Source organism: Sciurus carolinensis, chromosome 9, assembly GCF_902686445.1.
Source record: "Sciurus carolinensis chromosome 9, mSciCar1.2, whole genome shotgun sequence".
In the NCBI taxonomy this organism is placed as follows: Eukaryota; Metazoa; Chordata; class Mammalia; order Rodentia; family Sciuridae; genus Sciurus; species Sciurus carolinensis.
The window spans coordinates 62,252,265-62,275,738 of NC_062221.1; the positions used below are offsets into that span (position 1 = coordinate 62,252,265).

At 36.4% G+C, this 23,474-nt stretch overlaps 1 protein-coding gene across 2 annotated transcripts in view; it reads right to left on the reverse strand.

Annotated features, from left to right (window-relative positions):
* The window catches only part of Fgf12 (fibroblast growth factor 12), a 540,917-nt gene that overhangs the window by 378,496 nt on the left and 138,947 nt on the right, over positions 1 to 23,474 (reverse strand). Inside the window, exon 1 of one of the 2 annotated variants that reach the window (XM_047564228.1) lies at positions 21,221 to 21,393. The exons of the other annotated variant lie outside the window; for it this stretch is intronic. The gene's annotated coding sequence lies outside the window, so the exon portion shown is untranslated. Of the gene's footprint in view, positions 1 to 21,220; positions 21,394 to 23,474 lie in introns of those variants that run through there. 2 annotated transcript variants of the gene reach the window in all.

Consider the following 23,474-nt stretch of genomic DNA (forward strand, 5'->3'; position numbering starts at 1 on the left):
CAACTACAGCTGCCCAAGAAATAAAATATGACAGGACACTTCCTCAGATAGGTTCTGACCTAATGCTTGTTCTCTGGTCCCAACTGCTCGTGTATGAGCTCTAATTATCAAAATGAGTGTACTAATTCACACGACAAACACATTTTCCTTTGTGCTAAACCCTAGGAAGAATTTATCCCATGTGTCTACAGAAAAAAATAGAATGGGCATGATAAGGGACACAGCTTCAACTGCAATGTTTGGAATAAGGATGCTCTACTTTTTGTTCCTTTTTTGGTACCAGGGTTTGAACCCAGGGCTGCTTAACTACTGAGTCATGCCCCAGCCAATTTTATTTATTTATTTTTTTTAATTTTGAGACAGGGCCTCACTAAGTTGCTGAGGCTAGAATCAAACCTGTGATCCTCCTGCCTCAGCTTCTTGAGTTGCTGAGATTACAGGCATGTGCCACCATGCACAGCTTCTCACATTTCCTCTGTTAGAAATGGAGGGGAAATCATCACTTCTCTAACTCTAAGCTGGATATAATTATCGAGCTGTAAATACACTTAGGGAAAAACCTGCTAAATGAGAGACAAAGTGGCAGAGTAGAAAAGAACTTTTTAGTTTTACTGACTTGGATTCAAATCCCAGTACTGTCATTTATTAGCTGTGTGGTTTTAAACAATTTACTTACTTCTCTGAGTGTCAGCTGCTTCATCATAGGATGGGTAGGAATGCCTCATTACAGAGAATTATGAGAAACGCATGAGACATTATACATAAAGTGCCTAACACGATGGTAGACTTAGAAGCTAAATAAATTGTACTTGTCTTCATTAATATTTTAAATGGTAACCGCAGTGTTCTTAGCTTTTCAGGATCATTTGTGAAAAGAGCACTTTGAGATACATTCATAAATACAGTAGAAATTTGGAGTAGGTTGTAATTTTAGAATTTATATTTGTCATGGGAAATCACTGCTTTTAAAAAGCAAGGATGTTATAACAGATAAAGAATATGCCAAAGTTACAATTGTTGATTAAGGATTTGGTTACACTCATCTAGTTCAATTCTTATCTTCCTGCACATAGAATACGAGCTATACAGGCAAGAACTCCCATTCACCAGTATATTTTTAAAGACCAGAACCAGGTCTATCATATTGTATATACTCAATAAATTTATATTATAGTATAAATGAATAAATAAGTGCCTGGCATTTTCCACTATGAAAACCATGAGGATTTTCAGACTATAACCCAGATTATAGCTCTGCCTCAAGTAGTCCTTCCTTGTCATAAGATCCTTGTTTTTGAAAAGCATACGAACCTCTCTCTGTTCTAGTTTCACATATTCCAAGAAACAATGTGATGGTTATTTTTTTTTCCATGAACCATATGTGTATTTCTCTCTAGAAAACAAGCTGGCGGTTCCCAGTGGCACTGCAGCAGATACCATTTTCCCAGTGCAGATGCACCCATTGGCATCTGACATTAAGTAAACATTGACTCCCTGTAATTAGGTCACCATGATCAGTCCTCCTAAGTCTGCTCACAAGAATAAATTCCTAATCAGGGTTCCCAACTTACTCAAGTTCATCCATTTTTTTAACAATATCCCTATGTCTCTAGTAACCCTGAGTCTCTCTCTTTTCATCAGCTCAACCAACTTATTTAAAGGAAAGTTGTCTTTAAATAGTCACAGTTGTATTTCAAAATATGCTAATATCTTTGCAAAGGTACATTGTCACTGGCAAACTTTGATGATATACCATAATGGCTTATATTTGAGAAAAATTGGTCACATAGAAATGATAATGGATTCTAAAGAACTTGTTGAATAGAAATCAGAATTCAAAACTGATAGGAAGTATTATCTGACTTGTAAGCTCTTCAGAATTTTTTATCTAGGTACATAATACCAGAATTTACTAAAAAAGCAAACAAGCAAACAAACAAACAAAAAACTAGTATTATCACTCACCATAGCACTGGCTTGAGTTACCTTTTGGTCAAAGCTATCATTTTCTTCTCTATGGCTTCTGTCACTATTTTCTTCACCATGTCCTAGGAGATAAAGCTATATTTCTTTGGAAATAGTTCCCAAGCATTCGTGTAGAGTTTACTGGAGGTGCTTGTGGGCTCAGAAGGTAGATGACTAGAACCAGAAGTGAAGTAAAACAATACACATATATATATGAACCGAGGTTAAAAACACACTTCTCATTATTACAGGACTGGAACATGACTCCCTTAGCTATACTTCCAAGTGAGTTATGTTGAATGAAATCCCAAAACACATACATTTCCAGTTTCTCAGGTTTCAGGCTATGCTGAGGGACAGATGGGGGAGGTTTGTTATCAAATGCATAGAGAGAGACCTTGTCAAATGGACTGGTGACAATAGATAACATTAAGCAAGTGAAAGGCCTTAATTCTCAAAGCATTGATATATATGATTAAAATATAAAGCATGAAGTCAACATATTTTTAAATTTCAAATTCAAGTTAAGAATATTAGAAATAATGGAGATTTCAGATATACATAGTGTAATACCTTCATTGCACAAATGGAAAAAAAAACTGATTCCTAGAGAAGGGAAATGAATCACTCAGGATAGTTAATAACATAGTTAACCCACCTAGAGTAGACTTCAGACCTTTTCACTTCTATCCCTTTCCAATGGATTTTGCTGGATTTCCTCCTGCTTGCCAACTGCGTGGCTGCCACCTGCATTTTCTTTGGCAGTATAATGATTCATCTACTCTACTCATGACAGGGGTCAATTAATTCATCCAAGTATGCAGCAGCCTGACTTTGAGCTTGATTATTAAGTCTGAGGTAGTTCTTCTCTATTAATGTCACATTATGTCCCAGGAGCAGACAGGTACATATTTACTGAGTTGCAATGCTATATCTCTCCCAACACAGGCACTGGTATTCTTCTCATCAAAAACAACAGACAGTACGTTTTAAAAAGTGGCACTATTACTCTAAAAATTAGTATTCCCATAAGTAATTTATAATACGTTCCTGTGGCAACAACTCATTAAAATATGATTGTCATTCTTAATACCTAAAAACAAAAACAAACCTCACTTGGGTTGCTTCCATCAAAACTGTCTGTTGCAAATCTTTACATTACGTTCCTATGACAAACCACAGCTACTTGTCTAAATAGATTATGCTTCCTAACTACATCATGCACAATAACTACACTTATGGTTAGGTTAGGTTTCACTTTTATCACAAAAAAGGCATTGAAAGATTTTAATTCAGGAGTTTTTTTAATCAAATATGAAATTCAAAAGGATTACTTTGGTAGGCAAATGCAATGGGGATAAAAATGTGAGAGTGGATTTTGATGCCTTGGACACATCATCTTTAGGACTTGGTAAGGGATTGTGTGAGAGAGCAGGGGAGAGGAAGACGCAAAGCAGTTGAAGCCCCTATGCTAAGTAGAAAAGGAGTTCAAAGTAAAAAGGAGAGCTACGTAGACATGTTTTTATTCAAGTCTGAGTGATGGTTATTCATATTTGGGCAACAAATGAAAAGGAAGGCAAAATCATGACTGAAAACAGAGTTGAAGAAACTGATTATGAATTGTGTCAGCTTGATTGGGCCACAGGATGTCAGGATATTTGGTCAAATAGTGTCCAGGGTGTGTCCATAAGGGTGTTTCTGGATGGGATTCACAGGTTGACTGGTAGAATGGGTAAAGCTGACTTCCTTCCTGGGATGAGTGGACCTCGTCCAATCAGCCAAAGACCTAAGTAGAAAAAACAGCTGAGGAAGTGAGAACTCCTTCTGTCTGGTTGCATTGATCTTCACCAAGCTTCAGGCTCAGTGAAACAACAGCTCTTCTAGGGCCTTGAGCCTGTCAACTTTCAAGCAAGAAATGACAACATCAATATTCCTGGCATTCAGGCCATAAGACTTGGACTGGAATTACATACAACCCTCCTTCCCCCTCCCTCTACCTGCAGATTGAGGGCCATGAAGTCTCTGGCTCTATCGTCATGTGCACCAATTCCTTACAATAGATCTCCTCTCCATCCTTCCTCTCCCCACCCACCTCGTTCTCTCTCGCAAATGAAATGAAAAATTGTACAGTAAAATGTTTCAAATATCTTAAAGGACACAAACATCTTTTTTTTTTCTTTCTCTTAAAAAAAGGAAAAGTTTTTGCACTTAATCTCACTTCTTCTGCCTGAAATGCATGTAATTATCAGGTCTAGAGTCACTTGGTCAGGAGGCCTATTCCAGGTTAAATAAAAACACAGTGGATAAAATTCTCAGATTTCTGTTTCTGGCCATGGAAGAGTAATTAGTATTGTACTTATCCTCATGCCATAATCAACTATAAAACTTGGTGGGAGGGATTCTATTAAGTAATCACTTCCATGCATTTGATAAAAGATGGTGCACAACTCTAATATTTGAGAGTAAGGAAACCATGGGGTAAGACCAACATTACATCCAACTTTCCTCCTGGGGCCACTTTTCATGAGGCAATATAAGAAAGAGAACCCAAGTTGAGACAAGAAGGCATAGAATACATTGGGGGCAAGGGGGTAAAGATGGCTGGAATTTGTGAGTCAGAGTACTGAAGACAGGGAGTTCCAAAGAATAAAGAAAGGGAAAAAAAAAATCTTCATAGAGTGCCTTCAGGTCCTTAAGCAGAAGAAGAACTATTTATGAACAAAGAGCAAAGATTCTGTGAGACTTGCCAGAGAACAACTGTTTCAGTGGTAAGTCCTTCAGTGTTCCTCTGGATGAAGATAAAAGATATTAACCAGTGTGCAGAGATGTTAGAGTTATAAACCAGTCAGAGAAGAAAAGCAGAAAAGCCTTACCGAACAACTCAGGTACTCATTTGAGAGGCCAGAAAGATCATGCCTATGAGTAAAAACAGTGTTCTAGAATAAGGATCATGACACAGGACAAAGGATGACATTGAAATTACAAAAGAACCCATATACCAGGTTCCTTACAACATACCATCTCTAATGTCTATGTCAAATATTATTAGACATGTAAAGCAGTAAGAAAAAATATGGCCCATAGTCAAAAGTAAATGTTGATATAAACAAAATCCAAGTTGGTACAGATGTTGGAATAAGGAGCAAAGACTTTAAAAGCAGGTTGATAGAAATGTAAATATAACCTTATTATCTGTATACATCTATATGTATAGATATACGTAGAAAGAGAAAAACAACTTAATGGCAAATGCAGAAATAATGTACTCACAATGCTGAGTTAGTTAACTCTCAGCAGGGGAAAGGAAGTTATAAAAAGGAACTAAATGGAAATTATAGATTAAAAAATACAGTTCCTGAATAAATTTATGGAATAACTAAACAGCAGTTAAGACACCATCAAAAAAGAAAGGATTAATGAGTTTGAGGACATACCAATAGGAATTAGCCAATCTGAAGACATTTTTTAAGAAAAATTTTTTAGTCGTAGGTGGACACAATATCTTTATTTAATTTTTTTTTAATGTGGTGCTGAGGATGGCTAGGCAAGCACTCTGCCACTGAGTTACAGCCCCAGGTCCCTGCAGACATTTTTTAAAAGATTGAAAAGAGTAAATAGTGTCCTATTACTTCAGATAATTTATCATTGTGAAAACCCAAAAGAGAAAGAAGAAGAAAAGCAGGTAGGGGAGGGAGAGAATAAAGCTGAAAAAATTCCAAATTTTTTTTTTTAATCATCCTAGAGATCCAAGAAGTTCCACAAACCCTAAGCCAAGTAAATTGAAAGACGACTTCAACTGAACATGACTGAAGAAAACATGTACATAATGGAATACCAATTACACAATGGGATACAAATTAGCCACTAAAAAGGATGAAATTCTCTCATTTGCAACAACATGGATGGAACTAGAGGTTGTTTCACTATATGAAGTAAGCCAGGCACAGAAAGATGAGTATCACACAATCTCATTCATGTGTGAAACCCAAATAACGCTGATCTCATAGGAGCTGAAAATAGAATGGTGGTTACCAGAGGCCAGGAAGAGCAGGGGGCAGAGGTGGATGAGGAAATGTTGATCGATGGGTATTAAGTAGAGTTAGGAGTAAGAAGTTCTGGTGCTGTTGCACAATGCACAATAGAGTGACAAGGTAACAGTTAGGTACTACACATTCCAGAAAGGATTTAGATAGAATACTTTTACCACAAACAGATGTTAAACACTTGAGGAGAGAAACATGTTTACCCTGATTTTAACATTACACAAAATATACATGCATTAAAATATCACACAGTGCATCAAGAATATGGCATAATTTTTGTTTTTATAAATGAGTTAAAAATAAATTGAAATTTTAAAAATGTACTGGTATATAATCCAGTTATCTAACTTCTGGATATTTATTCACAAGAACAGAAAACAGAAATTTGAAGAACTATTTGTACTCCCCTATTGCACCATTCTTCATAATAGCCAACTGAGAAAAACAACCCAAATAAGTATCAATGGATAAATGGATAAAGAAAACATGTTACGCACAAAGGAATATTATTTCCTTATAAAGGAAAACCCTCTCATAAAAAACATAGATGAACCTTGTGGATATTCTTCTAAGTGAAGTGAGTCACAGAGGGAGCAATCCTGAGTGATCACACTTATTTGAGGTAACTAAAGTAGTCAAGTTCATAGATACAGAACACAGGATGGTGGGTTCCAGTGACTGTGAGAAGGAGAAACAGAGTTGCTATTCAATAAGTATAAAGTTTCAGTTATTGAAGATAAGATGTCTGAATACCTATACACAATATGCACGTATGTAGCAATACTATACTGTGCACCTTAAAAGTTATATGTTCTTTACCACACAAAAGCCAAAAAAGAAAAAGAGTACTAAAATATCAATGTACCCAAGATAACCCAACAAAGGAGGAAAAATAAAGAACCAAAACAAATTATATAAATAGAAAACAAACAGAAAAAATGCAAATTAAATGCAAGAATAGATGAAATCTTAGGGTGGTTTAATTAGCATTTCTCTAATTACTAGGGATGATGAGCACTTTTTCATGTATTTGTGGATCACCTGTATATCTTCTGTGAAGTGTCTGCCCATTTCCTTAGCCCATTTATTGATTGGGTTCTTTGTATTTTGGGTGTGAAGTTTTTTAAGTTCTTTATAAATTTTGGAGATGAGTGCTCTGTCTGAAGTGTGTGTGGAAAAGATTTTCTCCCACTCTGTAGGCTCTCATTTCACATTATTGATTGTTTCCTGTGCTGAGAAAAAACTTTTTAGTTTTGATCTATCCCATTTATTGAGTCTTGCTTTTATTTCTTGCACTGTGGGGGTCTTGTTAAGGAAGTCTGGTCCTAAGCCATCGTGATGGGGATTCAGGTCTACTTTTTCTTCTATTTGGTGAAGAGTCTCAGGTCTAATTCCTAGAAGATATACAGGTGATCAACAAATATATGAAAAAGTGGTCATCATCCCTGGTAATTAGAGAAATGCAAATTAAAACCACACTAAGATTTCATCTAACTTCAATTAGAATGGCTATTATTAAAACACAAGCAATAATAAATGTTGGCGTGGATGGGGGGGAAAGGGACACTCATACATTACTGGTGGAGTTTCAAATTGGTACAGTCACTCTGGAAAGCAGAATGGAGATTCCTCAAAAAGTTTGGAATGGATCCACCATTTGACCCAGCTATCCCACTCCTTGGTTTATGCCCAAAGAACTTAAAATCAACATACTACAGTGATGCAGCCATATCAATGTTCATAACAGCTCAATTCACAATAGCTAGATTGTGGAACCAACCTAGATGCCCTTCAATTGATGAATGGATAAAGAAACTATGGTATATATATACAATGGAATATTATTCAGCCATAAAGAAAAATAAAATTATGGCATTTGCTGGGTAAATGGGTGAAGTTGGAAAATATCATGCTAAGTGAAATAAGCCAAGGCCAAAAAACCAAAGGCCAAATGTTTTCTCTGATAAGTGCATGACAATATACAATGATGGGGGGTGGCGGGGGGAAAAGAAGAATGAAGGAACTTTGGATGGTGTAGAGGAAAAAGGGGTGGGAGAAGGTGGGAATGGAAAAACAGTAGAATGAAACAGATAGTATTAACCTATATATATGTATGATTACATGAATGGCATGAATATACATTGTGTACAACCATAGAAATGAAAAGTTGTACCCCATTTGTGTACAATGAATCAAAATGTGTCTGTAAAAATAAAAATATTTTAATAAAAAAAGATTTAGAAAAAAATAAATACAAGAATATCAGAAATCACAGTAAATCTAAAAAAATTCAAATGAAGATTATTGAGAAGAAAAAATAAAAACTATATAGAGTCTATAATAAATGTCCTTTAATCATAAATATAGGTTAAAAGCAAGTGCATGAAAAACATATGCCATGCAAGCAGTAAGTATGAGAACATTTGAGTAACAAATATTAGGTAACATACTAACATAATAGTCCTTTACAGTAAGGACTATTGCTAGAAATAAGAGACATTCTGTATTGATAAAAGGTTCAACAATCAAAATACATAAAATTAGAAATATGTATACACCTACTAACAAAGGTTCAAAGTACATAAAGCAAAAATAGAATGAAAGAGAAATACATAATTCCACATTATAATATGCATTTTACAAATACTCAGAACATTATTTAAAAAAAACAGAAAAAAAAAGTAAGTACATGTAATCACCAATAAAAAGAAGGCAGGGGAAGCTATATTAATTTCAGATAGAGCAGATATGGGAATGTTATCAGAGATAAAGAGGGGCATTACATAAAAATAAAGGGGTCAACATTCTGAGAATAAATAGTTCTTAATATACAATATCTGCCAGAAAAGCATCAAAATAGGTAAGGTAAAAACTGAAAGTGCAAAAAGAAATAGATGAATACACTACTGTTATTGGAATCTTTAATACTCCTCTAACAAAAGTGGACAGGCCTAGGAAGCAGAAAATCTGTAAGACCATAGTTGAACTCAATAGTGCCACCAATCTACTGGATGTGAGTCACTTCCATAGACCACCTCATCTAACAGGATAATACATTCTTTTTAGGCTCACACAGCACATTCTCTGAGATAGACCACAATTTGGCCCATAAAACACAATGTAACTAACAATGGAACTAAACTAGAAATCAGTAACAGAAAAATGTCTGAAATCCCCAAATACTTGTACACTAAACAACATGCTTCTATACAAAACAACATACTTTTATATAATGTATAGATCAAAGAAGAAATCTGAAGAGATTTCTTAGAAAACTTGGAATGGACCCACCTTTTGATCCAGTTATCCCACTTCTCGGTTTATACCAAAAGGACTTAAAATTAGCATACTACATTAATGCAGTCACATCAATGTTTATAGTAGCTCAGTTCACAATAGCTAGATTGTGGAACCAACCGAGATGCCCTTCAACAGATGAATGGATAAAGAAACTGTGGTATATATACACAATGGAATAATATTCAGCCATAAAGAAGACTAACATTATGGCATTTGCAGATAAATAGATGGAATTGGAGAGTATCTTGCTAAGTGAAATAAGCCAATCCCCAAAAACCAAAGGCCAAATGTTTTCCCTGATAGTGGATGATGATATATAATGGGGGTGGGGGAGTGGAGGGGTGAAAGAAGAATGGAGGAACTTTAGATTACATAGAGGGAAATGAGAGGGAGGAGGGGGTGGGGGTATGAAAGATGTTGAAATGTAACACACATCATTACCCTATGTACATGTATGATTGCACGAATGGTATGAATCTACATCATGCACAACTAGAAATGGAAAGTTGCACCCCATTTGTGTACAATGACTCAAAATGCAGTCTGTAAAAATAAAAAAAAATTAAATATATATATATTGAAGTAAATAAAAATGAAAACACAATTTATCAAAATGGGTGGGATGCAATGAAAAAAGCACTAAGATAAAATTTAGAGCACTGAATGCATGATAGAGAACAAGATTCAAGATCAATCATCTAAGTTTTGCTTTAGAAAACTAGAAAAAGGAGCAAATTGAACATAAAGTAAGCAGAGAAAAATAAAAATTAGAAGAGAAATAAATGAAATCAAAAACAGAAAATTAATGGGAAAAATCAATGGGCCAAAAGCTGATTATTTGAAAATATCAGTAAAATTAATCAACATTTGGCCACGTTAAGTAAAAAAGGAGAAGATACAAATCAATAAAGAAATGTAAGAGGGGACATCACTACAGATCCCAGGGACATTGCAAAGATAATAAAGGGAATATTATGAACAAATCTATACCCACAAATTTAGTAACCTAGAGGAAATGGATTAAATTCTTAAAAGATAGTACTAAAACTCCTGTGAGAAGAAACAAATAACCAGATAGGCTCATGTATATTAAATAAATTCAAACAATAATTAATACTCTTCAAAAATGAGAGGCATCAGACCTTGATAGACAGGTGCACTGGTTAATTTCACAAAACATTTAAGAAAAAATGGACAATCTCTTTCAGGAGATAGGAGCAGAGGAGATAAAGTTATTAAATTCCCTCTTACTAACTAATAAGAATTTATTCTACAAGGCCAGGATTATCCTGACATCAAAACCAGACAAAGATATTACAAATAAAGAAAACTACAGAATGATATTTCTTAAGAACATAGATGATAGTGGAATGAGACAGACATCGTTATCCTATGAACATGTATGATTACATGAATGGTATGAATCTACATCGTGCACAGCCATAGAAGCAAAAAGTCGTACCCCATTTGTGTACAATGAATCAAAATGCAATCTGTAAAAAAAATATATAAATAAAATTAAAAATAAAAATAAAGAAAAGATGTATGGGGGAACAAGGAGGGAAGGAAAAGGGAAGTACTGGGGAATGAAATGGAACAAATTATGTTATGTCATGCATAAATATGTCAAAATGAATTCCACTACTATGTATAATTACAATACATTGATAAAAGCATAAAAAGACCATAGATGTAAAAGAAAAACAACAAAAGAATATTAGCAAACTAATCCAACAATGTATGAAAAGAATTATACACCATGACCAAGTGGAATGTATGTGAAGTTGATTCACCACTAAAAAATCAATCCAAGCAATCCATCTCACCAACAGGCTAATGAAAAATCACTTTATCATATTGATAGATGCTGAAAAAGCATGTGGCAATATCAAACATCCACTCATGATAGGTTCTTTCAGCAAACTAGGGATAGAGGGGAACTTTCTCAACTGAAGAAAGAACATATTCAAACAGCCTATAGCCAAAATAACATCTAATGCAAATAACCCAAGGCATAAAAGAAATTGCCAGGGAAGTTCCAAATAAAATATTTAGAAATGTATGTTAATGAAAGCAAAGCACTCAACGTTTATGAAATCCAGTTTAACTTAGTCTTAGAAATAAATAAGATTTAAATTTTTATATTGGAACATATGAAAAATTTAAAATCAGTAATTTAAGGATTAAGAAGATATAAAAAAAGTAGAACAAATTAATTCAAACTGAAGAAAAAATGAGAAAAATCAATAAATATAAGGATATAGGAAATTAATAAAGCAAAAAGTTTTTATTTAATCATTAATTAAATTGCTAAACACTAGCACCTCTAATACATTTGAAATAAGATAAAACACTTATTACCAATATTAGGAATAAAAGATGGTTTATCACTAGATGGTTTATCCCATAGGTATATAGAATTGGTAAGAAGAGAATGTTACAAACACCCTTGTGTCAATATACTCAAATTAGGTAAAATGGATGAATTTCTTGACAAGAATGATTTCAAAATTGACTAAACAAAGAAGAGAAAATGTTTACAACCATTTCTAATGTAGTAATTTAATTTGTAAATAAAACGTTTCCCCAGAGAGAAAGCTAAAGCCCCAATTGTTTCCATTGCTGACCTATGTCAAACATTAAGGAAGGGAAAATAGTAATTTTAAACTCCGTCATAAATCAGAGGGGGGAGGAGAATCATCTCCAAATCTGAAAAGCCTCCTAATGAAAATAAACACAAATCAATGTTCTCATACATATCAGTACCAAAAAAGTCTTTAAAACTATTCTAGTTAATCAAACCCATTAAAATATAAAGAATGAATGCATAAACAAAATGCAGCATAACCATACAACAAAATATCTAGCCACAAAAAGGAATGAAAAAATTGATTCATGTAACACAGACTAATGTTGAAAACATTATGTTAAGTGAAAGAAATTGGTTACAAAAGTTGACATATTATATAAATCCATTTGTAGGACTTGCCTGAATGGGCAAACCTATAGGGGATGGGAAAGGGAAGTCATTCTCTCTCTCTCTCTCTCTCTCTCTCTCTCTCTCTCTCTCTCTCTCACACACACACACACACACACACACATGCACACGCACACACACACACACACTCTCTCTCTACAAATTAATAATAAAAAGTCAATCCAAAAATTTAAATAAACAAAAGATTTGTAGAGGCACTTCAAAAAAGAAGATATGCAAATGATGGATAAGTATATGAAAAGTTTTTCACGTGGTTGGTAATCAAGTTAAAATGATGATAAGAGACTTCATTTTTAAAAGGCTGAAAGCACTGTATATTTGTGAGGATGTGAACCAGCAACATACACTGTACTATGCTACAAACCACTGGAAAATACCATTTCTGACAATATCACTAAAAAACTACCTTAGTTGTTTTTCAGAGTTGTTAGGCAAATCATTGTAAAGTTAAACAATGTATTTAAACTATGACCCCAAATTTCCATTCCTGGGTTTCAAGAGAAGTGAAAACAACACAAGAAAATTTATATATGAATGTTTCTTGCCGCTTTACTCAAGATTATCTGGAGATAAACCAAGTGTCTACCAAAATTTAAATGGATACATTATAGGATACTTGTGCAACAGAATAATACCCAATGGTTTAAAAAGAACTGTCCAATAGATAACAACATGGGTAAATTTTAAAAAGTCTGTGTTTAGTGGAAAACATCAGTTTTATGGTAGTATATCCTGAAAGATTCTATTTATATAAAATTCAAGATCAGGCCAAACTACTTTATGATGACAAAAATTAGATGATTAGTTGTACGTGAATGGAAAGGGGTGGGGGGGAACTTCCTTAAGTTAAATGCTATGTGTCTTGATTGATGTGTTGGTTATATAGATTACATTTGTCAAACACTGTAAATTGTGTATGTAAAATTTCTGTATCTTACTGGGTTTAAATTTTACCTTAATTCAAAAATAAAAACACAAAGTATACATGCATTTTTAATTGATAAAAAATTTATCAAAATTAAAAACCCACAGTGAACTAGAATTATGCTTGCCATAGCTCTTATTGATAAATGAAATTTATTTAGACCTTCTTGTGACCATAGGATAAATGGTTACTTGGAATTATATATTATTTTGAATAAAATATATTAGTCATTATCAAATAGGCATACCATTCATGATGCCAACCAACTAGCACACAAAATCGGGAACAGAAGGTAAATTTGGGTGTTGTCAATCATACTTCTATGAGGCTTGCTATTTTCCATCCACTGATGCTCTCTTGCAAACAGCTCTCTCTCTTATGCATCTGGTGTCAGCGCTCATCTTAAACATCATCCATCAGACGCACGCAGAGTCCCATAATGAAATCAATATTGCTTGACTTACACACTCATAGACACATTGTTTTCCACATGAGAAATCTCAAACTAAATGACCAGGATAATGAGGCCACTCAGGGTCCTGAAATTTCTATCCCCTGAATGAAGATTAGACTTACTGATGTGATCCCAAGAACTTTACACCAGGGACCTACTGTGGAAGTTAAAAGTACAGAGACTGCAGTTCACAGTAGAAAAGCTAGATCTACTAAAGATAAATGGAATGTGTCAAGAGGTGGTATAAACTGAAAATGATCACAGACAAAACTCAAGCATCTGATGAATGGCTAGGCAATCTGAGGTTCAGGTCTCTCACATTCCAGGTTTAAATGATTCTAAAGGCTTAGAGGTGCCACCAGACTCTTTATTCCCTCAAGCTTGCAATTCATACATTTCCCACTGGCTCACATGACAAGGACTTTGTCCACAAGATCCCATCTCCCTCCTTGCTCATCTCCAGCTGCTGCTCACGGTTTGATTCTGGAGACTGTGGAAAGGCAGGGGTGTTGCAATTTTATTAATTTCTCAAGAGACAAAAACAAGCTAAACCCAGAAAGAAAGAAAGGAAATGTTTCAGGAAAACATTCTGATTAGGAGTTGACAAGTTAAATGTGAACACAGTTAAATCCAAATAGTGGGCATAGTTTCTCATCATCAGTTAGTTTGTGTCATTGGTGTGTTGGAACAGAGAGAAACGCCACATAATTGTTTGGTAATAATTCTGCTGCTACCATTGGATAAATACAATAATAGGTAGTACACTTTAGTAGTTACAGCTTGGACTTTGGAGCCAAACTTCCTGATCAGGAATTCCAACTTCTCTACCTCAGTTTTCTCATCAATGATAAGAGTAACTTATAGATCTGTTACAAGGATTAAGTAAATTAATTCATCTTAAACTTAAGAACAGTAATAACAAGACATATTTGTTTGTTAGTATGATCAACCAATGATTACCACATTGTATGCCTACATTTTTCAAAGTTTAAATTTCCTGATTTTATAAGGACCAAATCTGAAAACTAAACCATTTATCAACTCATTGGAACATCCAGAAATTCAGGGTTTTCACTTACCCCAGGAATTTCATTTTTCCAGGTCCACTTTGTGCTTTGGGGCAGAAATTCTCAGGAAGGCTTTCCAACATAAACCAGCAGTGAGAACACAGGCGTTTGGAGTTCGGTCTGACAGTATGCTCACTGGAATAGAATCACCACCTTACCTACTGTAAGAAGCTTAAAAATCCTTGGTTCTTATGGTCTCCAGACTGTCTCCACACTTGGAGCAATCCAAGTACAACAGAAACCAGTGATCGCAGTTCATTATCGCATGGAGCGCCGCTCCCAAATTAGGCTATGGGAAGTTGAGGCCAGATGCAATGTGAATACGTGAACACGGCAGTGAGCTTGGCACTCTGCATTCCACTGGGTTTGGAATTTCAAAAATGATTCTGTTTTAATGTTCAGAAACCTCATCTCAAAACTGAAACCAGGACTTAGAAGAAAATGTCTTTATAGCTTGGAGGTGATTTAGGAATATCGACTCTTGGGACATAGTGCATTGGTTCTAATCTATTCTCTGCTACTTGCTGTGGAACTTCCCTTCACACCTTTGTTAAGATAGCTCCAATTCCAAAGTTGTTGTGAGTATTAAATAAAGTGATGCATACAAAGCATTCTGAGCAGAGCTTATCTCATGGTAATTACTCAATGAATGCTGATCACTGTTTTCTTAACTGTAAATGTATCAAGTTTTAACATTTTTTGTACATTAACAAGCACTTTGGAAAGTGGTATGAAGACTCCTCAAAAGACTAGGAATGGAATCACCATAGGATTCAACTATCCCATTATCCCAAAGGGCTAAAATCAGTTTACTATGGTGATGCATGTGTACTAATGTTTATAGCAGCACAACTCACAATAGCCAAGTTATGGAACCAGCTGAAGTGTCTATCAATAGATGAATGGATGAAGAAAATGTGATGTATATACACAATGGGGTTTCACTCAGTCATAAAAAAGAATGAAATTATGGTATTTTCTGGTAAAAGAATGGAACTGAAGAACATCATGCTAAGTTAGATAAGTCAGACTGCAAGATGTCAAAGGTCAATTATTTTCTCCCATTTGTGGCAGCCAGTATGTATAATTATAACGCACCATTAAAATTTTGAAAGACAATTTATTTTCTTTTCTGTACATTAGTGTATACACACACACACACACACATGATCATAGTGTGGCCTTAGGTACATTTTGATAACGTAATGAGAGTTCCAAGAAATGAACTGACTGTACCCATCAGACCTTAATGATTCTTATATATCCAAAAATTGCTATCAAATTACTATTGTATAAATCCACAATAGCCAAATTATGGAACCAACTAGGTGTCTGTCAATGGATGAATAGATAAAAAAAAATGTGGTATATGTGTGTGTGTGTGTGTGTGTGTGCATATATACATGTATATGTATATACATATATATCATCTTACAATTCATCCCTTGACAGACACCTCAGCTGGTTCCTTAACATATATACACAATGAAGTTCCATTCAACCACAAAGAAGAATGAAGTTCCATCCATCCATAAAGAAGAATAAAGTTATGTCAGTTGTTGGAAGAAGGATAGTATGTTAAAAGCATTGTGTTATGTGAAATAAGCCCAAATCAGAAAGTCAAAGGTTGTATGTTTTCTCTCATATATAGAAGCTAGACAGGAAAAAGGAAACAAAATGTGGTGGGTGGAATCTTATGAAAATTGAAGGCAGACCGGAAGAGTAGAGGAAAGGGACCAGAGGGAGGAAAGAGGGAAGGAAAAGAAGAAATATGGGGGGATTATATTAGCCAAGTTATATTGTCATATTGTATGCATGAATGAACATGTAACAATGAATCCTACTATTCTGTACAATTATAATGTACCAATATAAATATGGGAAAATAATAATGAATTACTACTACATCAAAATGATATGTGAATTTGGGAGATTCAAAGATAAATCAAAGACTTGTATTCAGAGTAATTCACAGTCTAACAGGAAGGACTAATACTAGCAAATATTAGTGGCACACTAACGCAATGCTAGGTAGAGTGAAATGAACTCACTTATTGTGTCTTTATCATAAATCTATGAAGAAGGCACTTACAGTATCCACCTTATACAGGTAAGGAAACTGAAACAGAATGTTTGAGTGACTTTCCCAGGTTACCTAGTTAAAAGCAAAGTGATGGATCTAGGATTCATATTCTGGCCCCAGTTCTTACCTGCCCACCACCACTCTTTTTTTTTTTTCCTTTGGCAGTGCTGGGGTTTGGACCCAGGACCTCATGCATGCTAGGCAAGCACTCTAACCAATAAGCCGTACTCCCAGCCCAGACCTTATTCTTGATCACTATATTGTACTATTTCTATATGGTACTTAATGAAAATCAATATGACCATTGGAGCAAGACAAAAAGAAGGAGATATTTTGAAGACAAGGGAACAAGATAATGAAAAGACTGTGACAAAAAATAACAAGGTCCCCAAATACACACTGGCCATGAAGCAGAGAGCACAAAATAAATGTAAGAGACAATGGAGAAAATAAGCTAACAAGACTCATGACTGCACGTGATGAGCCCAGGAAAGTTTACAGGAAATGTTGAAACTATCATAATAGTAATAAGTGGATGTCCATTGGATAGGGCAGGGCACGTGCTTTTATTTCTCTAAAACCTGCAATACTCTCTGTGCTCTCTCAGACCAGCCTGAGACTTTCAATGTCCAGATCTAGCTGTAATTTTTCAAATGATGTTTCCAAACATATCGCTTAGTTTCCCTCAAACTTTTGTTCTTACAAAAATAGTTTCAGAGTTGTATTTCTAGTGCTTCTTCTAACAGAAAAAAAACATTTTTTAAACTCCCGAAGTGTTAAGCTAGTCAAGAACTGATAACACGAACAACTACCAGAGCGGCCACACGATGGCAGCAAAACATAGCGTAAAAGCAGCGAGAGCGGAGACCCGGAGGGCGTCTTGCATCATACACCCTGGGGTTCCAGGCGTTTTCAGTGCAGTTCATACATGTTAGTCAGCAACTGCAACATTAATCCCATCCTCTCCACATGCCACTTCACACCTTATAAATCTCCCATAGATACCTCTTTCATCTGATTCTTACCACGACTCTGTGAAGTCCACTGGTACAGGACTTTGGGAGAACAGGAGCGAAAGTTTTTACTCCAGGTACCAGAAGCACCCCTCGGGCTCCAAGGTGAGACAAAGCTCAAAACAATGTCATTGTTTCTCTTAGAATGTGCTCCAGGGTAAAAGCACTCTAGATGGGGATACTATACCTTGAATTTCAGTGGGGGAAAATCTAAAATAGTTGGATAGAATGGTCAATGTTTTAGGGGATTGATAGCTATAAGGAATTCCTCACCTCACCAAAATTGGAGACTAAAAGAACAAAAAAAAAAAAAAGGAAAAGCATTTTCATTTTTTAACAAGAAAGGGTTAATTTTTTTTTTTTCTTTTTCAGAGAATATTATAAAAGCTTAACTGGAAAATATGCCCTGGGAGAAATGTTTGTATTAGCCAGCAATGATGTTTGCATTAGTTTCTTAGGGCTATAACAAATGACTACAAGCTTCTGTTATGGAGGCCTGATATTGGGGATCAAGGTGTTCACAAAGCTGAGCTTCCAACAAAGGCTCTAGGGGAGGATCCTCTCTTACCTCTTTAGCTTCTGGGAGTTCCAAGAGGTCCTTGGTGTGTGCTGCATAACTCTAATCTCTGCCTCCAGCTTTATGTGGTCTTCTCCTCTGTGTGTCTCTTACAAGGATGTCTAACATTTGATTTAGGGACCACCCAGATAATCTGGAATGATCTCACCTGGAGAATTGCATCTGCAAAGATCCTTTTTCCAAGTAAGATCAGGTTCACAGGACCAGGACTTAGGCTATGGGCATATCTTTTGGGAGTCCGCCTCTCAACTCACTGCAATGCTTTCTTGTCTTTCTCTCCTCCTGCCTGTGGGGAACTTATAAGTTTGCATATTACAGTCCTTTGACAATCATGTTATCAGATATTCAGAAAAATTACATCTGGTTTCTGCTCCAGAGTCTGACGCCATCTTGTTGTGCCACCTGTGCCCTCTCCTTGAGTTCAGTGACCTCATCTGTGAAATCAGAAAGTCAGACCAGCCAATTGTGACAAAGGTAAAAGTATTTTGGGGTTGAAAGGGAATATAGAATTTGGTGGCTTTGGAGAAAGGAGAGCCTTCATACCTTGTGTCAATCACTTTTCCTGTTATAGTGGAATTGGTTTTATCTCCCTTGCTAGTTCGGGGAGTACATTTGCTTATTTTTACATTTTATTAAACACACACTTTGTGGAGGACACTGTTACACATTCTGACACTATAAAAATGGTCAAGAAAGAATCTTCCTCTTAGGGAACTCACAACTCATCAGGAAAGTCAGATCCATAATGTTGTCACTGTGATCTAGCATTGAAGTACTAAGGAGAACCTGCATACAGGACCATACAACTAACCCACCTGGGCTATGAATGGATGCAGATGTAAGGAAAACTTTCACAGAAGACACACTTAAGTTGGTTTTCAAGGGTTGAATAAATGTCAAAAGCTGAGCAAGGTAGGAGAAAACAGTACCTGCAGAGTGATGATGGTTAAGGACATGGAGATGTGAAACAGCAACAACTTCCAAATCTCATTTGCTTCATCCAGCGAATGCTTACTTCTCATGCACACCTGACTTGCTGTGGATTGGGGTAGATCTCCAGGACAGCTGTCTTCTGTGTGTGGTTGAGCACTGTCTCCTTAATTCTTATGGAATCTTCAATATCAACACGTTTTCACATTCATCCCAGAGTACTGTTAACGGAATACTTCCACACAGAAATGACACAGAAATGACACCTCTGCTTACCTTTCTCTAGCTTAGCAAGTCACTTACACCTAACTTCAAGAGCCAGGAGAATACAACATTCACAAGTAGAGGGAAAGCAAGGAACTGCAGTAAGGCTGACCACAGGTAACCACCATGCTTAGTCTCCTTTTTTAATGAGATGAGGAAATCAAGACCCAGAGAAGTTATCTAAGGCCACACAGCTGGTAAATGGCAGGATGAGAATTGGAACTCAATCTTGTTTAATTTCAGATCCTATACTTTCTTTACTGAGAAATGCATGGGTCATGCAAATGAGTTTGGCCTTCATCCCATAGGTGATGTGAGGTCATTGGAATGTGTAATAGAGAAAAAACAACACATTTGTATTTTAGAAATATGCATGCAAAACATTGAATGGGACAAGACAGAGAGTTGGTGAATAGCAGAGCTGCTCTGAAAGTTTCAGAAGGGAAATGACAAGGCCTGAAACTTGGGTAATACCAGTGAGGAGCATGAGGAGGCAGTAGACACAAAGGCTGCTGAGAACCTGAATACATTGGTTTTAACAAATAAGCAGATATTGTCTGCATTACCTCTAGTAGGGTGCAGGTCCCCAAATTTCACAATCCGAGAAGTCAACACACACACACACACACACACACACACATACACACACACACACACATATCATTTTCATGTTTTTATAAAATATTTTATTGACTTTAGCTTATCAAAAGAATATGTGTTCACTGCAAGTAAGAATAATAATACACACAAGAAAAAGAAAGTAAAACTGCTTTATATCCTAGCACAACCCTTCTCAACAACTATTCTGAACTGAAAACTCTTCTTGGCAATCCTCCTGGGAAGGCTAGGAGAGCAAATGACTTAGTGATGGAAAAGGGAGGAACGGACAAGGGAGTACCTATTCTTTTGGGTTCCATGATTCTATTAGCACGACCCTCCACCCAGCTTCTGAGCTTCTCCACACCCTTCAAACTAGTCCCCACTTTTATTTCTTTTATTTCTATAGTGAATAAGGAAAGAATGCAGCTTATTAACCACACATACACATATTCCATTAAACTGCTCTGAAGCTATTACTATCGTTAACACCATTAATGGACTGTCAATGTCAAATGTGAAATCTTTTCTGCTGGAGAGGCCACGACTTAGGGAGATGGTTTTCTGTGCTGTAGCAGAAAGAGAGGTATTCTGGAAAGTCACTCTTTCTGCAAACATCGCGGCCTGTGAAATCTGCCCAAAAAAAGAGCTGATCATATGCCTGTTATCCCAAAATAGCACCTTCCTCCATTATGCTGAGGTTCAGCGCAAAACTGACTCATGCAGCTCCGGGATCGCTGCCAGAGCGGCGGAGCGCACCAGTAGTGCAGCCTCAACAGGCGGAAGGCGCCGCGGGACCGACTGCGCCGGGTCCCCACTCCCGGCCCGGTCGTCTTCCCACCCGAGGAAGAGAAAGCTCCTGGAGTCATATTATCAGAGGCTAAACAACCTAATAGGGTTCTTGGGGCCTTGTTAAAAGAATTAGTCATATTCGGATTGTACTTTTGAATCCACACACCCACCACCTCGTGTTTTGAGGTTCCTTTCCAGGGGAAGCAGTTTACCTTGTTAACATTCCTGCTATTGTTCCTCCAAAATCAGAGCTGCAATACAATCAGTTCCTTTCGCATCGAATGCCAGACTGCGACCTTCCTCAACACTGCCCCAGTAGCATTCTGGGTGCATCTCTCCGATGTCCACACTCCTTTTGTCCTCTCCCCGTCCTCAGAGCGCCGGGAGTCCTTGCCCCTTCTGGGAAACTTCTGCATACCCAGTTTTCTTTATACAGTGGTACTATGTGGTGCTGGCAACCGTCAACATTTCTGAGTTATCCATGGTGTGATGGACACATTTCTGAACAAATGAACAACTTGGCATACAGAGGATGAGTGAGGCAAGTAGGATTCATTATGAACCCTCAGGAGTAGTAATCCTGGTTCTGGAGGGAACAATGAATAGCACACCTCCTGTTTCCCTTCATTCTGGCTTATTTCTTCTTAATTAAAAGAGAGTCTTTAATTGCAAAAATTGAGTTCTTTCTTCATCCTCCCAGACCATAAAACTGACCATATTCTCTAAATAATTCTTGGTCTTCAACACTTATATTTTCTTCCAAGTACCCCAAGTCTTTTTCCTTAGGTTCCTCGGGGGTCGGGGGTATGGTGACACACATTCACAATGATCATGCCCAGATTCAAGCAAGTTCTATATACCTTTTGTTGTTTAACCAAGCTGATGCTGATGATTACAGATGATTAAAAAGAGAGCAAATGACCATTAAAACCAATCAAAAGGACATAATAAAGGAAAATGTGCCATAGAAGTTTTACAATAACCAAAAAATTTCAAGGGTATTTTAGTCCCTTAGTAAAACCCAAAGATTCCATGCTAAAATTATCCACAAGGAATACCACTTGTTAGGACCAAATGTGTAGTAGCTGTAATGCTACAATTGGCCTTTCAGGTTATTTTAGAATTTCTTCTAGCCTACCTTAGTAAGAGGTGTAAAAGAACACAGTGGCCCATTCACAACAACTCATGCCAACAATTCCAGTTTTATCACCAAAGTTAGAATGCACTGGGAGTTACTGTCATCATGATGCCACTTTACAGAACATTTCAAGGCATATGGAGAAAAATTAGGGACCATTTAATAGTCATCCTTATAGTTTTCCCAACCCTTGTTAATAAACTGCATAAAATAGATACTTCATAAATGTGGAAGGGGGAGGGGAGGAGGATAATGACAGTGCTAGGAATAAAGGATTGGTAGTTAGGAAAAGTTTGTTTGGTCCTTAGGCCTCCCAAGGGCTGCAGGGATGAACAGAGGTTTACATAATGGAGTCATTCTACATTTGGTGGCCAAATCTAGGAAGGTGATTTTGAGAAGATACTCCCTTCTTACAGGGTGGGGATTCTCAAATACATGTGAAATATACCCCTGGAATGACCTTAAACAGAATCTTGGGAAGAGATGGTGGTGGCACCTTGTGTAGTTTAAAAACAAATGCATAGTCAATATATCTGTTTTGATTAATTTTATGTAACAACGTGACTGGCCATAAAGTGCCTGATATTTGGGCAAACATTAGCCTAGGTGTTCGTGTGAGGAAATTGTTGGATGAGATTATTGTTTAAGTCAGTAGACTGAGTGGAAAAGATTGCCCTCTATAATGGGAGTGGGCCTTGTTCAAAGAGTTGAATGCCTGAATAAAACGAGTGACGACCACTTTCCCTTGAGTAAGATAGAATGTATTCCTTTTGGCCTTTATACTGGGAAATTGGGTCTTCCTAGCCCTGCAGCAACCTGCCAGTCTTCGGACTGAATAGGAACACCAGCTCTGCACATTTTGGACTAGCCAATCCCCATAATCACATAAGCCAATTCAATCAATCAATCAATCAATCAATCAACCAATAGATAGATAATAAAAAATTCCCTATTTTTTTCTCTGGAGAACCCTGGCTAACACAATACTTAATACTTTTAAAATCCATTAGAGAAAATAAAACTCAACCAAATTTGGGTACAACAAATAAATAGGGTAAGAATTGTACTATACAAATATACACAAAGTAGGCAGGGCAAGAAGATGTTTTAAAGGGTCTGAGTTTTTAAATGCCACACTGCTGTTATTTTAGTAACATTTAATCACCATCACATCAATACCCCTCATCTTACCTAGTCTGTAAATGTCACTTAGTCTTCATTTGACTTAGGAGCAAAAAATATAATGATAGTTTTAACCCACTTATCCCCTCTCCCAGCCTCTCCACCCTAAGGTGCTTCTGAAGCCAGGTCCTCTTTCTAGCCTCCTC